Below are 24,850 nucleotides of genomic sequence, written 5' to 3'. Positions count from 1 at the left end.
TGTCATAAAATTATGAAGTACTGTATTCTTTTTAAAAAATATTTTTTGTTGATTTTTTTACAAAGAAGAAGAGAGAGGGATAGAGAGCTAGAAACATTGATGAAAGAGAAACATTGATCAGCTGCCTCCAAAACACTCCCTACTAGGTACGTGCCCACAAGCAAGGTGCATGCCCTTGACTGGAATCGAACCTGGGACCCTTGAGTCCACAGGCCGATGCTCTATCCACTGAGTCAAACTAGTTAGGGCAATACTGTATTCTTTTATTTGCTTCTGTATACATAGCTATAAAAAACAATGTTTTATTATAAAAGGAAGGACGTTGACGAGTTGATCGGGAGTGATCTTTAAGTGACATTGCTTCTTAGGCAATCAATACAGAAATGGGGTGTTAAAGATATATATATGTACTAGTATGTATAATAAAGATATTTATATCAACATAAACATTAAGTGAATGAAATCAATTGCTTCTCACTTGGTGTGGTTTTTAGTTTTCATAAACTAAATTTTATTCAAGAGGTCTTTTACCACTGAGTCCTTTGAAACTTCATTGAGAAACCCTGCATTTTGCATAGGGATTGTCCTCCAGAGCTGACAGTTCTATGGACCCAGTGTAAATGTTCTTTTCTGACTGGTGTATCACTGCAAAAGTCTTTGAGAATTTTTACCCAAAATATTAAATTACTTCATCACTGGAGGGCCCCTGTGTACTTTCATATTCCAGCAAATAGCCTGGTAACCTCACAGGAGCAGGAAATGAACTGAAATTATAAAATGTAATAAACATTTCAAATGAGTTCACATCTCTGCTCAGCTCGTGGAAGTGTGGAGCCCTGGCAGCTCACACCAGAAGTTACATGATCCCATCAGCCTCCTGGCGACCAGGTGGGAACAGGAACGTTGCTGGAATGAGAGGCTGCATGAGGTTCAAAACAAGAGCCTTCGCAGACTGATAAGAAGCTGGAAAGCATGCAAAGAACGCAATCCTTGAGCTAAATGACCTAAATGGAAATTACTCACCCAGGAGCCCCTTCCTGCTGGAAACTCTTGGTCAAGCCCTGAAGAAATTCTCAATTAAAAAAAAAAAAAAGAAAATAAAAGAAAGGAAGAAAGAAAAGTCTCCAAGCTAAACATTTTTTTTTTTTATTCTGAAAGTTTTATAGTCATGAAACTGGTGGGGAAAGGTGGAATGATACTTCTAGCATTTGAATAAATTTGACTTTGTTTTCCTTTTAAAGCATCTTCAGTACCGTTTTTAATGGCTTTTAGGAAACAGCAGTTGTGTCGGTGTGCCTGATTCATGTGTTGACAGTTCAGATGGAAGCATTAGCTGTATCTCGTGTCATTTATAAGGTGAGAAGAAGTATCTGTACTGGTGTTAAAGGAAAGCAAAAAGAATTGTACAAGCAGAGCGGGCAGTCCTCAGATTCCAAGCAAGTTCTTCAAAACACATAAGAGTCGTCATTGGAAACTTGAATAGATTTTTCTCATAGAAAGAATGTGAAATTGTGCAAAGGTTCACAGGATAGTGCTGTATTATAACCATTACGTACATTCTATTGTAACATTTGGGTAAATGTATCTGAAGAATCTCAGCCAAGACTCTTAATGCAAAAGTAGCAGAGAGCAGCTCGCTGCTGACTAGGAAGAAGGAACTCATTACAAGGAAGCAGGGGGCTACCGCTCAGTGCAGGAACGCTGACTGGCTGCTTTGGAGCTGCGACCTGAACTATCTGTAAACCTGTCAGTGCTCCCCCCTATCTCTTATCTCTGCCTCTGGACCCAGCACACGGGCTCCTGTAGCCTCCTCCCTGTACACAGGTGCTACACAGTCACCAGATGAGCTTCTGATGCTCATCTACTTCCTTTGAAGATTTCAGATGAGACTGACTGGACAGGTCTCGGATCTAATTCCAAATACCCATTTCATTGGTTTAGTTTTATTATCTGTGGAGGTGGAGTCCTTGGGGTGCCATGAGGAAGAGAAATTCCTGAGGCCCCCATGAGAGGATGAGGTTTCATGGACAGTTTTCTTGATGAAGTAAAATTGAGGGGGTTCCCCTCCGAAGTCCCATCTGTGTCTGTCTCACCATGGAAGAAGTCCAATCTTGTCTTCAGCAGGGCCAGAATTGAGGCCACTGCTCAGCATTTCTGTTCCATATTAAAGTCCAGTCCAGTCCAGCAGCTGGCTAGCTCAACTTGTGTTCCCAGCTGCAGTCCATTGTGTGTGCGGTCCTCATGATCCATGGCTGCTTAAGGCCACCTGGCTATGGAGAGAACAAGCAAACACACGGGCCAGTGCAGGTCACAGAGCAGGAGAGAACCAGAGTGAACAAGAGAGAGGGAACACTTTGAGGATTTTGACTTTCCCAGATTTTATGTATTTCTGATGGGACCCACCCTGTAGCCAATCCATTGTTCCCCAGGCTACATTGACAGGCAAACATCTTTACTACATCACCCCAATTTCACTGTGCTTGTGCCTACCTATCCTTTCTCCCCTCAACAATCCAGTACTGGAAAGGGAGGGGAGGATGCTAATCCTCTTAGAGGAACAATGCTGAGTAGCTTCCTAGTATAGCTTTCCTTTCAATGTCTGACTTTTCTTTGCTCTTTGTTTTTTATTCATATTAATAACTAGATAATTATGACCATATCAGCTTGAGTCAAGTGCCCACCCAAAGCCCAATTAACTGCCAGGTTCTCAATCCTATGGCAAGGATGCAGTTCTTGGGAAAGTAATGGGTCCTAGTGCAGAAATCAAAAGTGAGTTTTGACTCATGGCATCTGAAGGTGATGCTACAGTCCAAGGTGACTCCAATGGTACATGAATGTCAGTGTTGGTGTCATGGAGGAACATCTCCAGTGTGGCTTAAGATAGGAGTGGGTAGGACACTTTTTTGTTAGTGTAGACCAGTGGTCAGCAAACTCATTAGTCAACAGAGCCAAATATCAACAGTACAACAATTGAAATTTCTTTTGAGAGCCGAAAACCGACTTCTGCGCATGGGCCACTGTATGTGCTTGCCCAAGTGGAAGAGTCACACTCAAGGGGCCAAAGAGCCACATGTGGCTCAAGAGCTGCAGTTTGTAGACCACTGGTGTAGACAATACTGCTGTGAACTTCCATGTAAATGTCTCTTTGGGGCATTCTGTAAGAATGGCTCTAAAGGGCACACCTGGAAGTCACATTGCATGAGTATCTTTATGAGATCACAGCAAAAAGTCACTGTGTTAATGTACTTATTCCACTGGTAATGTATAATAAAGAATTCCCTTTGCTTAGTATTATTTCAAACATTTGATAATATTACAAGGTGTCTTTATTAGCAATCAGGTGAATGTGAAATGGAATTCTCTTGTGGTTTCAATTTGAATTTTCATAATTACTATGGAGGTTAAGAATCTTTTCATATAATTATTAGCCATGAAGGTTTACCCTCTCTGAATTGCCTAATTGTATCTTCCCATATTCTATGGGGTTTTTATTTATTTATACATTTATAAGATTCCTTTAAGTGTTCTTTTAACTTTTATGTTGAAGTTGCATGTACATTTTTAACTTTAAGTGAATACAGTTTGAAAGGTTTTGAAGACTATATAATACTTTACATTCAATCATAAAATCAAACACTTTCATCTTACACAAGCAGTACTGAGTAACTAAATAATTCCCCCCAGGATATCTAGTCACTCAGTGGCAGCCAGGTATGGAACTGGCGTTCCTACACCCACAGGTCTTTTCCTGTTCTATCCAGCAAAATTATCAAGAATGTATGCAGCTCCAGCCCGATTCTAACTGCTGAGGATGCCAGCATGAAAGCCATAGACAACCCTTGTCATGTGACACTCTCACATCATACTGACCTTCCTCAGGGCAGACAATGCTAGCTACTTCAGGTTCTAAAATACACACAGTAGTCATCCATCTCCTTGAGCTTCTGCATATTTTTTTGAAACCTTCTTCTCCGTTTTTCTGCCACACTTATTCCTACTCCTCTTTCCAGATTCAACCTAGTCACCCATAAAATTTTCCTTTAACTGTCTTAGGCACTGTGCTATGCATTTCCTCCAGCAAACTGCCCTTATGGTCATTATCTGTTTTCAGGTGTGCCGTCCTACAAATACTGTGTTGCTGGGGAGAGGGTCCATGTGGTCTATAACCCAAGTACCAGATGCATGATAGATTTCTAACAACTGTTTGTTGAATGAATGAACAATTGATGGAATAAAAGTAAAGCTGGTGGGCAGAGGTTTCAGACTCCTTTTAAACAACAATATGTTCCAATATGATAAATGTGATGAGTGTGCTTTAGGTTACAGTGCCCGCTGCTCTATGTATGCATAAAGTCACGAATAGATTGGTTTCTTCTCATTTCAGAGCCTTTAAAACCCTTTTACCTCCCTGGGCTTAACACCTTTCATATGCCTGAGACGGATTTCTAATCATTGTGATCTACAACTCTTTGACCTATTGCCACAAATATCATTTGGGAAATGGTCATCTCTGAAAGACAAGCCATTACAGTACTTAAAATGTGCTTTAAATTTTAGGATATAGCCTAATTTGATCAGAGATGCTTTTCAGACATAGGCTCGGTGAAAATGTTAAAGACCACTTTCCTTTAGCTGAATCCATTTTCTACTAAAAGTGCATCTGGCAGATGTCTGACATGGTAAAGGTAAAGTGAAATTCATCACCTACTTTTCACAGCTGCACTAGGTGAGAAAGTGACAAATAGGCCCCTGAAAGGATTGTGACACTCTTGATACATAGAAACCTTTCTAGATTGCTTTCTTGCCCAAAAGTCACCAAGAACATCCTGCTATAATTTATTGTGAAATCAGGAGTCACTCAATCACTTCAAGGTCAGATTCACTTTAATTCACTATTGCTTTTATTATATCTAGTGTAATGCTGCTAAGCATTTTAAGTAGTTTGGGAATTACAAGTATTTCCACCAGAATAAAGTAGCTAGAAACCATTTTCCCTCCCTTTTTTCCTTCTCAAATTGCATACTTCACACAAACATTTCTCTAAAATTAAAAGAATTGACTCACATACAGTGTGCATCTAAGTGTGAGTCAAAACATCCTTGTACATGAAGTCACTTCCTGCTTGAAAATTAAACCCCTTTGGTTATTCCATAAATACACCTTAAACTCCATGTTATATTGCATATTGTTTTCTGCTATATCCTTGGTACATGGAACAGAGACTGGAACCTACATGTATGATTGAGTGATACAGGGAATAAGGTAAAACACATCTGAGATGAAGAACACAAAGATCAGAGAAATCAAGTAACGTTTTCAAAGGTCAAGTCCAAATGGCAACCCAGGAGTCTGCTTGGAGACCAGTTGTTATAAATTGCTATATTCTCCTCAAGCAATGTGGAATGTTGTATTCCCCACTGAGCTTGGAAATGTTAAATCCTATTCATATGAGCCCTAGGCTTTACCATCAGAAAGACCTGGGACCCAGCTCTGAGAGTAACTGTGAGATTCCTGGCAAGGTCCTCAATGTATTAGTTTCATGTGGCTGTTGTAACAAATCACCACAAACAGGCTAACTTGAAACAACCTAAATTTACTCTCTCACTATTCTGAAGGTCAGAAGTTCAAAGTCAAGGTCTTGACAGGACCATTCCTTCTGGAGGAGGCCTCTCCAGGTGAGAAGGTCCTTGATTTTTCCAGCTTCTGGCAGCTGCCAGTACTTCTAGGCTTGTGGCTATATCGCTGCACAGTCAACATCTTCTCATCTGTCACTCTTCACTCCCCATTCTCCTCTGTGGTTGGTAGAGTCTCACTCTGCCTCTCTCCTATAAGGGTACATGTGATTGCAGTTAGGGCCCACAACCTCAGCACATGTGCGTCAAATCCACCGTCTTCCTTCCTATGTGAGCATCTTTCATGCTGTTCTCCATGCTCTCAGGAAAAGAAAATAGAGTGAACCCTGGAATAGTTAATAGCTTCTTAATGTGCCCCTTTCTTCTGGAATCGACACCGCCAACATTACCTTCTCATTACTGTCAAACTTCCTGAAATAATGATCAAAACACTTCCTCTACGCCTACTTACATTGTAGACCTTCCTATCTGAATTATTCTACTGATGTTACCAAACTGAAATCTATCCATGAAAATCACCATATTTAATGATCCTTCTTACTTAGTGTTAACCTGGTTTTCACAATTTATAACCTCCTTTTTGTCCCCTTAAACTCTTCACACCTTGCTTCTGTTTTCCATTCCCCAGTCCTGTTCCAATTCTTTTATTTTGCACTTTTTTCTTTTATAGCTTTTATTCCTCCTTTTGGAACCTTCTTCATGTTGTTGTGACTTTAGTGTTCCCTTTACACTCTGTTCTTGGCATCTACTCTGTGGTTTCAATGACCATGACCATCTGGTGTTAGGAGTCCATTTCTCAGCCATTGCAGTCAGGTGATAGAAGAGAGGCTGATGGAAGGAGGAGGAGATCCTTTCTCCAGTCCTGATCTTTTTCTTACACATTCAAACCCCCTGCACATCTCTGCTTATATGTCCTGTTGATACCACAAATTCAATTTGCTTGAAACAAAGCCCATTTTTTTTTACCTTTAAATCAGTCCCTTCTTTTTCTCCATGTATATTATTGCCACCATGTATTAATCTTCCAATTAACCTGATTTAATACCATTGATCTACCTGTATTTTCTTCAACTTCAATCAATTATAAAAGACTACAAAATCTGTCTCCACATGGCCATCACCAAATGGCCAGACCTACTTTTCCAGCTTTCTTTTCTGCATGTTTCAATAGAAAAAGCTAACATTTATCTCAAGTCTTATAATGTCAGAATGCATAATTACTTGATTTATTTATTTTTTAAAAGGAGGGTGAGGTTTCCATTATTTCCAATTATCAAATATGTTTTGGGAAGATTAAGTAACTTACCAGATGTCTCACTTCCAGTACATGACACGTCAGGAGGAGGTTCAAGGCCATCTCCTGCCAAACATCCTAATTTTTAAAAACATAAAAGTATGTGTTCTAGACTTCTAGAGGCTTTCCAAACCGCTGTCATGTTTCTTGTATCCCCTTACAACTATTCTTACAAATATAGTCCCTAGAAAAAGAACATAATATCCTTAGCCTCTTGTAAAATCATTCCCACACTCCATCATTTCCATCCAAAATGTTCTTATCCTCAGATCCCAGGTGAATTGACCACTGACCCATGCAGTTCTTTCTCACCAGGAAGAAAACACTTCCTGTTGAATATCTATTGCTCTGTATTTACACTGCTTTCCAGGCACATGAGACACTAGATACGTGTCAGAGTTATTTGAGTACTGAACTCCATTCCTTTCATGGTGTTCAAAGTCAATGCGCCCATTTCTTCCTTTCCCACAGAAGAGAAATGTCTGTTTCAGAGCCTTGGCCTTAGCAGGTGCACAGTGTGTCTTTGCAGAGGGAATCTTTCCTTGATGAGCTTTTGAGCTTTCCATTTAAACTGTGTGAAGTTTACATCTTTAAAGAAACATTTTAAACATGCAGAAAGTATAGAAAGCATTCCCTCCAAGACACTGTCCAGTTTGGAAACTAAACATTACCCCAAGTTTCTTATGCATCTTTACCCATCCACCTGCTTCTCTGTCCTACATTTCACTTGTCTTGGTCTTATTTATTCAGTTTTTACTTTTCCTAAATATATAGAAATTCTCAAAGATTACTGATTCACTCTCCAGTAAAAGTGAATTCACATGGAAGCAGGAGAAACGGGTGATACATTTCCGCACGAGGCTCACCGGCTCCACTGGATCGGCAGCTGGATTTTCCTCCGGACATGCTGGACTCAGAATCAATTAAAACATAAGTCTCATATTTATTTTTAGTCTAGGAAAACATATACAGTCAGCATCTCAGTTCCCTAGAGGAAAAAGAGGAAACTTTCTGTGTACCAGCTGTTTCCTGGAGCAAGAGAAGTGAGAAGGCTCCCTTCATGAGTTTCCCTTCCTCATTAATTTTTTTTTTAATCCAGAAATGATGTATCTGTGATAATTTCTTCTTCTATGAGAAATCAGACATTACAGATGATAAAACTTAAAAAACCTTTTTTTTCTCTTTGTACTTTCAGGATGTTGTTTTAAAGTGTGAGGAATTTAAGACACTCTTTACAAAACTATTCTATACTAATAAAAGAGTAATATGCTAATTAGATTGGACATCCATCCAGACATACTTTTGGACAAAGCCACCGTGGCAAGGGCAGAGGCAGAGGCAGTTAAGGGCAATCAGGCCAGCAGGGGAGGTCAGTTAGGGGCAACCAGGCCATCAGGGGAGGGCAGTTAGGGGTGACCAGGTCAGCAGACAGAGGCAATTAGGGGCTATCAGGCAGGCATGATCAGCAGGCAGGCAGAGTGGTTAGGGAAATCAGGCAGGCAGGCAGGTGAGCCGTTAGAAGCCAGCAGTCCCAGATTGCAAGAGGTATGTCGAACTGCCAGTTTAACAGGCAGTCAGACATCCCCTGAGGGGTCCCAGATTGGAGATGCAGGCCGGGCTGAGAGAACCACCCCCCAACTGTGCATCAATTTTGTGCACTGGGCCTCTAGTTATGGTAATATGAAGGGATTTTGTGTTACATATAATATAATGTGAGACAGTTTGGATTTTGTCATTTATAACATTATTTTTATGTTTTTCCCTTTAACTGAAAATATTTATGTTCATTTAAAATAGATATTTTAAAAGAAATAATAAAATGAATATTCATGAAATCGCCATTCAATTTATGAACTAGATTGTTAGTTCTATATCAACCTATGACTACTTCCATATACTATTGCTTTTACTCTCCTTATGCTTTGTTTTCTATTAATTTGTTTTTATTTTTATAGTTTAATCACATTTGTCTATATCTCAAAATGCCATATTATAAAATTTTGCTTGTTTAAAGTGGTAGAAATGTTATCCTACTATAGGAAGTCAGCTACAACTTTTTTTGTTACCAAGTATTAAGTACTAATACTAGTACATACTCTTACAACTCAATTTTCATTGCTCTATTCAGAAGTGTTTCCCAAAATGTGGTACGCTTACCCCCAGGGGTATGGAAAGAGTTTGGTGGGATATGCGTTTCACCGGAGTTTGGTGGGGATATGCACTGCACCATGCTTAGCTGAGCCTAATTCTACATTCTCATGAGTACGAGGGGTACTCAGCATTACGGAAATTATAGAAGGGGTACACATATGTCAAAAGTTCGGGAAACACTGCTCTATAGTATTTTACTATTTGATATAAGAATTTACTGCTTAATTCTTCTGTGTACATATTTTCATTTCCATTTTTGATACTTTTATAATACTTCTATAAAAATTCTTATACACGTCTCCAGGGATGCACGCCTATAGAAGTTTCTCATCTGGTTACTTGTCTTTTCTTAATGATTTTTAGGAGTTCATTGCCTATTTTTACTTTGGTTAGTCTTACGTATTACAGGTAGCTTCTCCCAATCTGTATTGAATTTCCACCTTCTTTAATGAATGGAAGCTCTTAATTTTAATTTAATCAAACTTATCAAATTATGATTTCATGCCCCATCATAAATATCCTCCTATATTTTTTTCCATTAGGTTTGAAATTTGTTACACGCAGAATTATTATTGTTTATGGAGTGGATAAGAATGTAATTTTATGTTTTTATATTGTTTAAGCTCCCAGCATATTTTGTTGAATTTATAGTTTTTTTCTATTACTTTCTAGTGTCACTTCAGTTACCTATTAGCTTTACATGTTTACTTTAGCTTAAACCTTGAAGTCTCCTCTCCTTGCTGTAGGCTATGTACAGTGCCCAGCTGGCACCCCACAGTCCATTGGACTTTTTTTTGTCTTTTTAGGGCATTGCAAATCCTTCCCTTCTTTGTAATCCTTTTGAAATCATCCCAGTTCAGCCCCTTCTGCTGATCATGATTATTGTCACATCTTAATATCTGGTTCCAATTTTGTGATACTCAAAAATGCAGACAGATGGAGGAGTCAAGCAGATGGAGACCAAAATATCAGTTGCTACAAGAGGTGTGTTTTTAACATGGCCAAGTAAATTCTGACCACACTGACCTTTACCACTGATAACAACCAAAGACTCTGGGGGGAAATGCTATGTGAAGACTCTAGCAAGTACACATAAATAGGCAAATTCCAGGCAAAATACGAGATATTTGGATATACAAGAAAAGCTAGTACTAGCCGGAATGTAAAATTATGGATAAACATAAAAGACTATTATTATTCTCCTTCCTATTTCTTTAAAGCACATGACTCTTTACAATCAGAAGTTATAATGTTTCTCTGTGGAGTTTATATGGAGGATTTTCTTCCTGGTTCATAGCCAGCATCTACCTGTTATATGGAAAGGACAAAAGATTTCTCTGGAGCCTCTTTTATTAAGGACACTAATCCCACTCATGAGGACTCCCCCTCAGAATATAAGGACCTCCTAAAGGCCCCACCTCATGATAACCTACTACTAACCCTCACCTGCCTTTGGAGATCAGAATTTTAATATATGAATTCTGAAGGGGCACATTTAGACTATAGCAGGTGGACAGGATATGGGGGAGGCAGATGTTAATTGCCTGAAGGTCTTGTCTTAAAGAGATGGCTAATCACTCAAACCCCTAATTCTATCACCCAACAGCTTCCTAACCAATAGTGAAGAAACACAGCTTTTACAAAGAAAATAACCCTCTGACACATGAAGAAATGTCTTCTTTATCACTGTTGCACCGGGGGCGCCTTGTAGTATGCAGCTTACATCAAGCAACTCTTCTGTGAATGGCAATCTCGGGGACTTGCGTGTGACTCATTAAACTGCACATGACCAGAAAGAGGGGAGACGTGTCTCTTACTGCTTCAGCGAGTTGTGTTCAAAGGGAGACTGTGGCTAGTCTGCTTGCCACGGCTGCCAAACATATTACAACACATAAAGGAGGCAGTCAGTAAAATTGCAAGTGAATCTCTTTCTTGGGCAGTGACATCTCAGCACAGTCTGCCAAAAGAGCTGTGGAGATCCTGAGCCACGCCAAGGAAGGAAGGCCGCTGAACAGAGGGACGGTCTCCTGTCCTGGGCGAGGCAGGAGGGTTTCAGCAGCCAAGCAGTGAACCTGGTCTTACCTGGGGACTTGTAGTCAGCACAATCAGGCCTCAGTAATTGAAATGTACACCTTCAGGCTGAGATAGACATGCATTTGTTTTGAAGGGAGGGATAAAGGCTATGTTAATAAAGAAACAAAAAATAAGGTATGAATGATGGAAAATGGAATTCAACAAGCATTCATTGGAAGGTTATGACATTCAGTCCTTGTACAATAGGGAAGGCTTGGTCCCTCCCGCCTTCAAGTCACTTACTATTTAATTGTGATATGGGGGCCCCAACATAGTTCTCACCCTCTTCAGTTAAGGACTTCTTTAATTAACTGAGTAGATAATACCTGACATGGGAAGTGGATACAGAGGCACTTAGGAGGCCAAAAGGCTTATAGGAGAAAAGCACCTGCAAAAGGAAATAAATGGGAAGAGGATTGGGGGAGTGGGGTGAGCAGGGAGCCATCCCACCACCACGCAGACTGGAGGGACAAAGGTCATTGGCTAACCTTTGCAAGGAGGCAGTCCTGAGAGGCAGGTCAGTGAAACACTCCTGCGTGACACTGTAAATGTGAATGCATGACATTATGCATTTGACAAAACCCACAGAACAGTAGCACACAGAGAGTGAACCCTAATGCACTTCAGCTAATAATAATGGACTTCAGCTAATAATAATAATAATGAGTCAATATTGGTTCATCAATTGTAACAAGGGCACCACTTGTACAATGCACAATAATAACAGAGGAGGCTGAGGAGCGGCAGGGGGGATACGGGAACCCTGTATTTTCTGTTCGGTTTTTCTGTAAACCTACAGCTGTTCTAGAAAAAAAAAATTAGTTAAAAAGAAAAAATGGTACAGGAGGAGAATGGGGCAATATCCAAATGTCACCATATACCCCACTTTTAGAACATAATTTAGTTGTTAGATAGGCTGTCTGCTAAATGCCTGAGTCCCAGTACATAATGCTGCGTGTATTTAAATCACAAACAAAGAACAAAGAAAAATGATTCTAATATACATTTCCATTTTTCTCTATTCAGTGCAGACAGCGTGCTCATGCCTTTAAGTCGGGGACAGATGGCTCCGTGACAGGCGGTGGGTATTCATATGTGCGGGAATGAATCTCATTACAATCTGACAGGAAAATCAGAACGATCAAAACCAAGCCTCTGCCAGCCCAAGGGGGATGCTCTGGTGCAAAACTTGCCCACCAGACATGGCCTGCCTTGCAGAAATCATTAGGCCCTGGCTCATCCAGCATCTGGAGGCAGCCCTAAGCCTGGCCGGAGGTGGTCCCTAAACAAAGACAGTCATATGCACTGAATTATTTAAAAAAAAAAAAAAAAAAAAAAAAGGCAGAGAGATTTTCATGCAATCTGAGAAATCAGATGGCGAATGTTACTTTCATTACCTTTTATTTCCTTTGTTTTTTGGAAAGTCTAACTAAGCCAATTCAATTTAAAAATGAATTTCTAATTACAGTATAGGTCTTTGAATCTCCTTTTCTTGCTTATTGTTATCTTGCTACACATCCTTGAAGATGTCTGTTATAAACCAGGTTCAACCCCTTAAGTCACGTGTAACCAATAAAGAAAAGCGTCTCAGCCTAATCCTCCTGCCTCATCTTCAACAACTCCCCAAATTTCAATATGCAGCAAATTGCACAGTCCTCGGTTTCAGCGTAGAATGTAAAGTACATGATGTGAACCAGGCTTGCTTAAAAATGCACTGAACGTACTCGCTATCTCATATGCCCGTGGGACGCATTTAATTAAGAATATGCATCCATGCAAGACTATTCGGCGAGTAGAAATAGTGAAATGTTTATGTGTGCGTGTGTGTTTCAAAATTACTGACAACTTTGAAAACTCAGGTCTGTTTTAAATGATCACGCTGTGTGGCCTGTAAGCCACGTGGGGCAGGTGGGATTTCAAGAAACCCTTTCACCCATATTAGGGAAGAAGCTTAGTAACCTGGACGTGTCACACTCCGAGTGCTGTGAATATCTGTGGAAGAAATTGAGTGAATTAACCCCAAGGGAGGTAAAGGGATAATGAATACTCCTCGCTGTACCTGAGGGCTCCAGTGGGAGAGCAGGGGCTGATGGGACACGTGGGGCTGGGTGGACATGACCAGTCAAGACAGAAAACAGCACTGAGCATCTGTTACACACAACGTGCTGAGGTGGGTGGGGGTGAGATGGGTTAGTTTCTGCAAGAAGACCTGAAATCTGTTGAAACGCCAGGTAAAGCGACACAAGCCTTCCTAGTAGGTCCAGTACATAACTGAGGTGGCAGGAGAAAAGGAAATCCCCAAGTGGCAGAAATAAAACCCAGGGAGAACAACCGTGAGCAGAGGCACAGCTTCCTGGGAAGGGATTCAGGGAGGGACAGTGGCCAAAGTGCGGGCTGGGCTGTCAGCTCTTTGTGGAGCCAAGAATAGGGGCCTCCAGCATGCACGAAGCCGGCATGATTTAGAAAGCATCTGCACCTCCAGAGCAATAGCCCCCCTGAGGAATCATTCACTCACACAAGGAGGCAAAAAGCAGCCTTGCCTCTACCCCTTGCCGGCTTTAGGGGCAACGCTGGTCCTTAAGTCCACCTGTCTGAGAAGAGGGTTTATGGAAGGAAAGTAGAAACCTCTCTGATGTGAGAACACAGGATATGAGAAATTGACATAAGCCAGGTTTGCTAGGCCTGCGGAGATGCTGATGGGCATTTAGCAAAAGAAAAGGCAAAATGGCCTTGGATCCACAACTATCAGAATTTCTAGACGGGGCTCTGTTAGAGTCCTAATTCAAAATATAAGAGAAGCAAGGAAACCAGCCTCCAGAAGCAAGGGACAGCACATGCAAAAAGTAGAAGTGAATTCCAAAATTTCCAAAAGAAAATACCCATCCAATAGATGCTGTAAAATATATAGATTTAAAGCAATGAAAGGTGCTTAGAGAATGAAAAAGTGGCATTATAACCGAAGAGCAGATCAGTTTTTCAAAATGAGAGTAATCCTAGAAATTAAAAGAGAGCATACCATTCATATTAAAATTTCAACAACAAAAATGGGTGAAATGGTAGGTTAGATATAGCTGAAGAAAAAATTGGTAAGAAGGAAACTTAATCTAGACCATAGTTCTCAGTCTTAGCTGCATATTAGAATCTCCCAGAACTTTTTTAAAATTCTAGTTTTGGTTCCATTTTTTTTTTTTTTTTTTTTAGTGCCTTGTCTCTGCTAGACACTGGACAAAAAGATCCATGAGACACAAAAACTAGAAATTTCAAGTTGCATCTTTAAACACAATTATTGCAAAATCCAAACCACTAATGTGCTGCTTCTAATCAGAAGCTAGATGGCAGCTGCAACTGAGCTGTGACTAGGAGAAAAGAGCATTGCAATAAATACTCATTCCAAACTCTCTCAAACCATTGGGGTGTGCGCATAAAACTACTGTGTATTTCTCCCAAGGGCTTCCCTAAGCTCCGTTGCGCTGACCCTCGGCCCTTGTCCTGTTGCTGTGTCCTCCACAATCTTCACTCCCTTACTGTGGGGGTCCCAGCAGCCACTGGGTCCCCATCTCCACTGTGGCCAGGTTTCCTGAGTTTTCACAAGTGCATCTTTGGCGTCTCCCCTTCCCTGGGGAAAACGAACGCCCTGCTCCCATTGGGAGAGGCTGGAACAGTATTCCCACCAACACGGAATGCACCTCTTTGTCCTCGTCCCCTCCTAAGGTGCCTGGTGATGGAGGAAAAGGTGTGTGTGTGTGGAGGAGGGGGGTGGTGTTAGCCTGTGAACCCAGGAATCTGTGGGCAGTTAGATGAGCCTCAGTGATAATTATTCAGGATTAGAGAATGTGTCTTTCTCTGCGTTAGGCTGTTTCCTGAGTCTGAGATCACTGGGACCATCTCATTGACAGCATGCATAGCAATGATACCAAGAATATTTCACCAGCCCAACTTTAAAAATAAATTTAAAATAAGCCAATTAATAAGCCCCTTTCTCTTTCCACACCCTTTCATTACAGTTAATAATTCAAAACATTTATTTTTTAAAAATCAGCATTGTAGTTAATCATTAGATTTTAATTAATCCTTTAAAATTCTTGAAATGCTGAGAAATCCCAACATTTCAGAATTATTTCTTGGAAGAAATTTCATCATAAAGTATAAAATACTGTTTGTCTTTAAAAATAGTCAGACAGTGATATTAATGCCCCTCAGTTTATTAGTTTGGTATAATTTATATTGATTAAATAATTCATATTAATAATGTGACAAGGACATTTCATAAGGCCAGAGCCCCAATTTTTATAATATCCTGCGTTACACTGCCACCTAGAGGCTCATTTTATTATGGTACAATAGCTAGAACAATCTGCCATTGTCAGTATTGTTATTAACTTTTTAAAAATCAGATCAATAATAATGCAGAGATTAGCACCTGCTTTCTCTTATGCAGAAATATTCATCTATTTTGACAAAGGATTCACCAGTCACAATAAAAGAAAAAAATCTCAATAATTATATTGACTTTGTTGGATTATCTCTGATAAAACAAAAATATATTATAAAAATATTTAGATTAAAATATATGAAAATTTAAAAGTGTAGAGTTTCCTATAAGTAGTTTTTTTTAATTTTGTTATTTAGCATATGAAAAAAACTTAAGCCTGGAAAGGAAAACACATTATAAGCATTTGTTGAAGGTCTTAAAACCAGTTGGTAAATTCAGATTTAACCCTCAGTTATTGTGACTCACAGCTGGAGATTGTCTTGTAATTCGGCTTCTTCATTAAGAAAGCGTGCTCACTAATGTACTGGAGAGAGCACCAGGAAGTCATGGAGATAATTAGCAAGATGAGGGGTGCTCAATCATCATTTTATGGACTGAAATTAAATGTCCTATGAAACAGCATTATGGGTGTAAAGAGAGATCTGATGCTTGAAAAACAAAAGAAAGTCTTAGGGACATAACCTTAGGCAGCAATGGAGCTCAAAATGAAGCTCATTACTGTCTTATTACTAACTGTTATCGATAGTAAGAGAGAAGATAGATATCATGGCTGCTGTATTTTTTAGTCGTGTGAAAGAAAAATACTCTGTATGCCTCAGAAATTATATAAGAAAAATAGACATAGGCTGAATTATCTTTGGTCACGTGATACTACATGAAAGGAAAGAGAGAGAAAGCCAAGAACAGTTTTTGCTTTTTTTTTTTTTTTAATCTTTGCATGCATTTCTACACCACAATCTCAGAATATAAAAATCTGTTAGAGTTTCTTGAGGTTTTAAAAAATTATCTTTAGTGCTAAATCATGTGTGAAATTGACAATTCTAAATCCTATTCAAAAAAAATTACCTGAGAAGTCCTTTTACTAGACTAACTGAGACATTATTACTGAAGTTATTACTTTTTTAAACCTGTTCAGAAAATCCCAAATGTAAAAAGATAATGGCTTTTTAAATCAAATATTCAATTGCATGGGAATTATCCTATTTTATTTTTAAATCCTCACCCAAGGATACATTTTTTTTTTCATTGATTTCAGAGAGAGAGAAAAAAACATTGTTCTGAGAGAAACATCTATTGGTTGTCTCCCTATGTGCCCTGACTGGAAATCGAACAACCTTTTGGTATTTAAGACGACACTCCAACTGGCCACTTGAGCAGGGCAGAATGATCTTATTTTTAAAATTCCAAATATGTGCTTTTCGAAGTTCCCTGCTGCTTACACAGGGTAACTAATGTAATTATTGAGGCAGCAATAAATTTGTAGCAGTCCCTGTGACAGTTGTAATAGTGATGGGAGACCCCTCACATGTGGCCACAAGGCACCACGCATAGTGAGAACAATGAATGGCAATTATCTGGAGGTCCTCTCTACTCTGTGAAAGCTTCTCCCGAGAGCCCGGTACAGCAGAGAAAACTCCATTATTCAGTACCAGGTGGCTCCTTCGTTATGCAGTCCTGGGAGGCTCCTTCATTATTCAGTGCTCAGTGGCTTCAGGCCCTTAATGAACAGTTCTGGTTTTTATGACGTCTTCTCAGGAGAGAGCAGAGAATGATTCTATTTGTGGGACCCAGACCCTGTTGATGGATCCTAATAGCAAATGAAAACACAAAAGAAAAAAAAACATGGCTGTCCAAGTTGGGCGAATGCTAAGGGAGAACAGTGCAGCCACCTCCTTAGGTTTACTTCATTCACATCATTGCAATTTTAGGCTTTCAAATCTCCTAGACAAAATCAAACATGTAATTGTAAAAATATTTTCCAGCAAAAAATGAAATCACTTCTCCGTTAGCAACTTTCGCCAGCCTCTGATTTCAGAACACACGCCCTCTTCCCATGATGTAATAGCCTGCTTTGAAGCAGGGGTGATCTGGCCCGACCTGGTGAGGCTAGTATTTACACCAGTAACAGGAAGATGTCTTTCTTTCCCTTTCTCTAAACAAAAAGGCTTTATTCTTCTTAATAGTACGTAGGACCATGTCTTTTGTCTTATTAGGGTTTTTGTTCGTTTGTTTGTTTGTTTTTCATTATCTGTCTCTTCACCCACGCTTCAAGTTGCCAGGTAAAATACAACCTTCTGATTCAGTTTGAATGGAAATTTCAGGAGGGACTTTGTTTTGTTGTTGCTTTTCATTTAGTCTTTTTTTCTCACATGCTACAAAACTGCATAGTGCTTAGTAGGAACTTGACAGATATCTAAAACTAGAGGCTCAGTGCATGAAATTTGTGCACTTTTGGAGGGAATCCCTCAGCCTGAACCTTCTCAAGGTCTGGGGTCCCTGGGAAGATGGCTTAAGTTCACTAAGCCATCAGTTGGACATCCTTAGCATCGCCACAGAGGCAGGAGAAGCTCCCACCACTGCCACTGTGCTCACCAGCAGTGAGCCTGACTTCTGGCTGAGCCATGCTCCCTCTGTGGGAGCACACTGACCACCAGGGGGCAGCTCCTGCATTGAGTGTTTGCCCCCCCCCCCCCCCATGGTCAGTGTGTATCATAGTGACTGGTCAATCCACCATTCATTTGCATATTAGCCTTTTATTATATAGGATAGAAAACTTAGGGTCTTGTCAAAATGGTGCAGTTGGTCCCTAACTGAAGTCCAGTCTCACAAACTAGAAAGGGGCAGAGTCCGAGGAGAAGTTACTGAACTCACAGGCAGTACGCTCCACCTCCCCAGCCAGTGACTCTTCTCCATCTTCCTCAAGCCCTTGGAATGATGGATTACAAACTAGGAAAACATCAGCATCCAGATACTGCCTGGTCTTATCTGTTGAAAGTGAAATCTCAGTGGGATGGCCCCACAGACTCCCCCATACCCAGCAGTGGGCCTCAGCAGTTTGGCCCTGCTCTGGATGCTGCTGGAGCACACCTCTCTATGGTTTGACCTTCTTTCTGTCCCCACCACACTTTATCGGCCAAAGTAGCTGGTCCTCTCCTTGGTCCTGAGCTCACAGGCTGAAATAGCTCCCAAGTTGAATGGTGCAGCCACCCAAAGGGAAGGCCAACCATCTGTGGGACGCAAAATTACTGGAACATGCATTCTGGGATTTTAAAACAGGCATTAGACACAGACTTAAGTGGATAAGGGTGGAAATTAACTATAGGAAGCAACCATACCAAATCATTTAAAATAATGCAGCAGAACTGATAGATATACAAACTGTTCACAATCTAGAACACAAGTGTCCTAAATGGATACAGAGACAAAAAAAAATAAAATAAAAGAAGTTATTCTATGACACACCTCCTTTTAAATACAATGTCCCTCTTCATCCTAGACCATTTCTGCTTCTCTTCTAGCCTCAACTCACCACGGCCTTTTCTGTATTGTGCTTCCACAAAGTTGAGCATGTGAATAGCTTAGTGAGTGTCTTATACAGTATCTTCACTCTCCAGTCCATCCTTCCTTCATTCCTAAGGAAACCCCACTTGCCTGTGGCCCCCAGACAAATCCTGCTGTTCCCCGATGCAGCAATTGGAGGGCTGGGGTAAAAATGGCTACCTCTCTAATCCACCCCACCACTCAGAATCTGGGTGAAACTTTGACAAAACACTGAACCTCTTATGCCTCACTTTATCCATCTTGGAAATGAGAATAACAAAAATATCCATGTCATGGAGCTTTTGTGAAGGTTCCAAATGATCGCCCATAGAGAAAGAACCTAAGCACAGTGCCTGGTATAATCTAAGATCTAAACAAAACTAGTAATTAATTATTTTAAATGTGGTTAATATTATTCTAGTGTTGTTTATATGCTACCAGTCACTCAGAGAAGATGGCTTTTGGATTTTGCGATTTGACACAAATGAAGTCATAAAGCAGAAGCCTCCCCATTAAGGTGATCTGTTGTTAGTAGCAGATGTGAGGAGGGTATGGGGAGAAGGCAGGAATGGATCTGATAAATGGGCGCAGGGCGCCCTCTGGTGGCAGTAATGAAGAAATGCGGGAGGCAGGGGCCATTGTTCTTGCTCACCTGCCTACACCCACTCAGGCTCCACCCCCACCCCTCCACCCCCATGGCCAGTGTCTTCAGGGAGACCCTGGACTACGTGAAGATAATGTCAGAGAGGATGGGAGACCACTCACTCACTGTGCTGGATCAACTTCTGACCTTCTCCTCTCCAGTTCCCATGTGCCTGAACGATATCTACTCAATGATTTAAGATGGAAATTCCTTTAATAAACATCTATTGATTAAAAAAACAAACAAACAAAAAAAACCCATGAAGTCAGTCTCCTTCTCCTCTCTGACCTTGCCTTCCCAAAATGAATTAGGTAGGCCTCCTCTGTGTTCTCAAAGACATTAGGGATACAACTATTAAAGCCAGTGCCTATTTACAGAGCCCTCCCCTTGGCTGAGATTTTGTCCAATGTCCTGAGGACACAGCAATGCTCCTCTTAGACTCAGTTGAAGAGGGAGAAACATCTAGACTCCAACAGCCTGGAGTGCTCAGGTTTCAACAGGAAAGCCAAGTAGAGCCCAGAGAGGGCAGCAGGACACCCACAGTATGGGGTGCGGAGGTGGGCAGGGTCTGCTCCAAAATGAGAGGATTTGAGGGAGGTCAATATGATGACAATGAGATTAGGAAAAAGGAATTTATAGTATAAATGGATGCAGAAATAAAACAGTGAACAAAAGACCCAAGAGAAAGTGTAAGGATTTGCTAGAGATTGTGTGGCATTAGAGATGAAGCCAATTTATTTAATGAACAGTGTGAGCCTAAAACAATGCCTTGAGTGTCTAGTCTCATAGCCCAAGTTCTTTCTATCACAACAGGCTTTAACCAAAGTGGAATGCCTTTGCTCATCTTTGGAAATTTTCTTCCCTCCCTGTTTCCTTCCATCTTCCTGCTTTCCTTCCTCCCTTCCTTCCTTCCTTCCTTCCTTCCTTCCTTCCTTCCTTCCTTCCTTCCTTCCTTCCTTCGTTTCTTAGCTACCCATGCAGATACTTGGGGAAAGAACATTCCAGAAGGGGGGGGGGGGAACAAGGATGAATGCAGGAAGGTGGCTGTGTGATTGACTTGCTCAAGGAATAGCATGGAGGCCAGTGTGACCGGTCCAGGACTCTCTGATCAGATACAGAAAAGCTTATTTGGGGTCTTCTAACTCCCGCACCATTGTTTCCATGGCACCCCTCAGATTCCTGAGAGGATGCAAAACAAATTACTCAGAAGGCCAAGGCAACATCGAAGAGTAATTTCTGTGATTATTGTGAGATTGTAACAATAACAAGAGAGCACTGGTGATGGGAGAATATTTATTTGTTTGCTTTCTTTTTTTAATAAGGTCATTTATTTCTCTGGCTCCCTGTAACTCTGGGCACGAGATCATGGCCACGGAATCTTTGGGTGCTGAGCTCAATGCCCGTGGGAACTCGGGCTGTGGGTGGCTTCCCAGGCAGACAGCGGGGAGAGCCACTGTCGGTCTGATGGACACTTTAAAGAGAAAGCAGCCCGATCCCACAGGCATGCGCTGAGATTCCAGGGTCTCAGGGCAGAGACCCTGCTGTCTTCACCCTCAATGCCTGGGGCCCAGCATTGTGTCCGCCACAAAGAGAGACTCAATCAATTGGAAGCAAACTCGGTTGGAGCAAAAAGGAGTATTTTGTTAATCCGAGACGAGGCAGATGATGCAGCTGCAGTCCCCAGTTAGCATTTCTAGGCGGAGTGTTGAAAGAGCTGTTTGTGCTGGCGTCCCGGGGTCTTTACAGAAGCTTTCAAATACAGCTGCACACTTGGCCATGCTCAGCCGGTGCAGCTGGAGTTGGGACCCGGGGGACTCCTGCCCTTCCCACACCTCACCCACAGCCTCGCCAGCCCAATCCAGGCAACTCCCAAATTGTTCCAATCCCACTGGTAACCACCGGCAGATGCCTGGAGATGCGAGGGCTTGTGTTGGTTTGGCAGTGAACTGAATTGGTTTCTGAGCTTTCCATCCCTCCCTTCCCCTCCTCCCTCCCCCCGGGCAACCTGATCATCCAACTAGTGTTGGAAAAAACAAGTGCCTGCAAACTGCTTGTGGGCCCAAGATCTCCTGTCGAGCTCCCACAGAAAAACGTGCAGCAAACCAATGAGTTACAGACACAGAAACAGAAGCAAGTGTGGTTACAGACATGCCAAACCCAGTGCATGCACTCACTGCTGGAATGACAGGCCAATGTGACAGCAGAGAAAGTCTGAGGATTTTTCATTACAGAGTCATTATGTTTTACATAACTTTTCCCTTCAAGTCGTCCCTCCTAGATATTGACGTCCAACTGGTGTTCCCGCCAATGCTTGGAGTAATGGGAAGAAAGAGAGAGGCTCTGCCCTTCATCTGCTCTCTGGCGAGGGCAGGTCATTGGACCTCTGTACCCACCCTCCACATCTGGAAAAGGGGCACAGGAGGCCTTCCTCCCACGGTGGGTTGAAGGGTGCATGTGAACACAGGAAAACGTTGAAAAAGAAAATCAGAAGTTGTAAGGTTTCTGCTAGGGTGTACAGTTGTCAAGCATTTCCCTGGCTTTGCTGCGTTTGCTTCAAATCTTCTTTAATTTAAAACTCTTGGTCATATTTTCATCCTGACTTAGAGCCCAGATGCTTAATTTAAACAAATAAACAAAAAATTATGAAAGCAAAACAAAGATCCACAAATGCGGTATGTACATATTCCCGGTCAATTGGAAAGACTTGAAGTACTCCCATGGAAGTGAAGTGGCTTGCCTCAGCTTTCTGTTCTCAGTTTCCCCAGCTGTGAAGACAGAGGGTCAGAGCGGCTGGTTCCCTGAACAAGCAGGCTTCTGGCACGGCTTGTGACAATTACATGTGGAACATGCTCACCAGGAAAGCATGCCAGTGTTGCTCCAATGTGAAAACAAGATCCTCTGGGTTTTAAAAATCTAGATTCCCAGGCCCTGCCTCAGACCTGCCTGCCCCACATGTCCAGGGAGGGGACCTGAGCATCTGTATTCTTAAGCAGCCCTTCAGATGTTCTCAATATCATGTTCCTAGAGCAGGGATCCTACTAAGAGTCTCAGAATGATCCCATTTCAGTACGTATCTGAGTGCCTGCCCTTGCTTACTTCCATAGGTGTATTATGGTTTCGATTCTTTTCCTCCCTTTCAGCTTATGTGGTTATTGTGAGACTAAAAAACAAACGACAAACACAGTTCTGTCGAAAATTATATGGCCAAGTGAGATTGTCCAGGAACTTAGGAATTGGCTCTGATTTTAAGGAGACAAGTGATAATTTTGTGGTCCCACCCCCCTTCCTGAGAGTCCTACCTCCTAAGTTCACAAGATGGGAAAACACGGATCACTGTGTGGAGGACAGGCATTGAAATCCAAGTTTTCAATAAGTCTCTCGATTTGGACATGAAGAAGGCAACCGCCTCTGACTTTGAAGAAGTTTGAGATCTCTGCGCACAGTTTAGTGACCCACAGACAGGACAGAGAAAAAGACGGGCTTTGTTACTTACATCCTCTGTTACTTTGAACAATTTACTAAGACCCATAGCTTCAGCTTTATCCTGTGTAAAATGAAGATAATCATTTCCTTATGGGCAAAGGATTGTATGAGATAAGGATGTTTATTGCATTGAAGTGCTTCATGATGCTCAGGGTTTATTTCACAATGATTTTTATAATTTTTTAAAATATGTAAATTTTAAGTTTTATTCATAAGCTATGACATTAAGGGTAAGGCTAAATTTTTCCTTTCTTACCCTTACTCCTCTGGTTGGATTTAAATAAAACAGAATCCAGTTTTGAAATTCAGGCACCAAGTTTAGCCAAAGTCTAATGCCAGGTTTCCCCCCTTTTTTCGGTACATAAGAACCTGTGGGCTTGCTAGGTTTGGAGAAGGAGTGGTGTGCTCTTTCTGCCATCCCGCAGCTGCCAGACCCACAGCTCTGAGTCAGGACCCCCTCCCAGTACTCCCCTCTACTACGAGGGCCTGGGCATGTCTTTCACACAAGCTCCCAAGATCACAGACCTCATTGCTTGCCATGGCCCACACAGACCTTCCCTCCTCTGGCCCTGTCACCTCAGTGGGGATGTTGATCCAACACTTGTTCTCTATTTCTGTGGAAACTCCAACCTGCCCCCTCAGACTATTTTAGTGAAGCCACTGCCCTGTGACACCCACACAGACACAGAAATCCAAAACCATCCTCTCTCCCCATCACACTCACCAGCAATTGTGTGGCTCAAATGTCCCAAACAAAAGATTGAGTAGGTTTCTAGAGAACAAAAAGCATCGTTTTTAGTAATCAACTCCTGCAAAAGAGCAAGAGGGTGAATAGAACATGGACAAAGCCACGCTTTCACTCTTTCTCCAGGGAGAGATGACAGATTGGTAAGCTCATAAAAATATGCAAAACCAACAATGCACGGATTAATGTCTACAGTGAACTCCTCACACCTTGCCTTTGCCCAGGATTAATATGTTGGGAGATGAGAGGTTCCTGGTAATAGATATTGATCAGCAAGGCAGACCTTGCAGGGCTGTGCTAGGGCTTGGCTTAAGGCATGTCTTCATGAAACCAAACTGCTTTTCCTTCTCCTGTATCCCAATTGCTTGCTAGTGGAGCCTGCATACTTTGGGTTTCCTTTGTTTCACCTCCCTCTACTGGTTAAAGTCGAGTACTACACACTCAGTCCTTCCCCAGAAACAAAGACAACTGGGAATCACAAAACTAAAAAAGCAAAATGAGTCCCTGGATGTGTGACAGGTACCCTAGGATACCTGTGCTCACAAATGTGATAGATTAGGAGAAAAACAGGGTGTTATGCACCTTATCTCTTGAAATCCTAACTCTTGATATAAAAACTCAGGACCACAATATATTTTGATAGATTTTTAGGTCTACTCCTTGCATTCAAACTTTTCCTTCTCTCTGTTCAAAATGCAGAAGATAAATATGCTCACATAGAGTAATATCTTTCACTAAAAAACTCATGAATAGAATAGACTTGATATTAAAAGATATCACTTTTGTTTCCTTTTTATTTTGTCTCTCTATTGTGAGGACAAGATCTCTTGTTTACTCTTGTGTATCCTGTGCCTTTTAAAATAAATAACTGAATATGTGGGTGACCAGTGCACTGGCCAGCACACGTTTCTCCCACCATCCTAACTTTTCTCAAGACTCTTCCAAGCTTTGGTTGCACTATGCCTGTTTCTTATGTTTCTTAATTTTCTTTTGTGTTGATTTACTGATTTTAGTA

The 24,850-nt window shown here is 41.3% G+C and overlaps 1 long non-coding RNA gene across 1 annotated transcript; it reads right to left on the bottom strand.

The window, feature by feature from the left end:
* Positions 1-36: 36 nt before the first annotated feature.
* On the bottom strand, positions 37-21,092 carry LOC118709486. The gene is made up of 3 exons (XR_004984976.2): positions 21,080-21,092; positions 7,685-7,689; positions 37-253 (listed from the first exon to the last, which is right to left on the bottom strand). It is a non-coding gene; the product is annotated as an uncharacterized LOC118709486 (long non-coding RNA).
* Between the last annotated feature and the right edge of the window lie 3,758 nt (positions 21,093-24,850).

This window comes from Pipistrellus kuhlii, unplaced genomic scaffold (genome assembly GCF_014108245.1).
Source record: "Pipistrellus kuhlii isolate mPipKuh1 unplaced genomic scaffold, mPipKuh1.p scaffold_m20_p_7, whole genome shotgun sequence".
Taxonomy (NCBI): domain Eukaryota; kingdom Metazoa; phylum Chordata; class Mammalia; order Chiroptera; family Vespertilionidae; genus Pipistrellus; species Pipistrellus kuhlii.
This window is presented reverse-complemented; position numbering and strand designations above follow the sequence as displayed.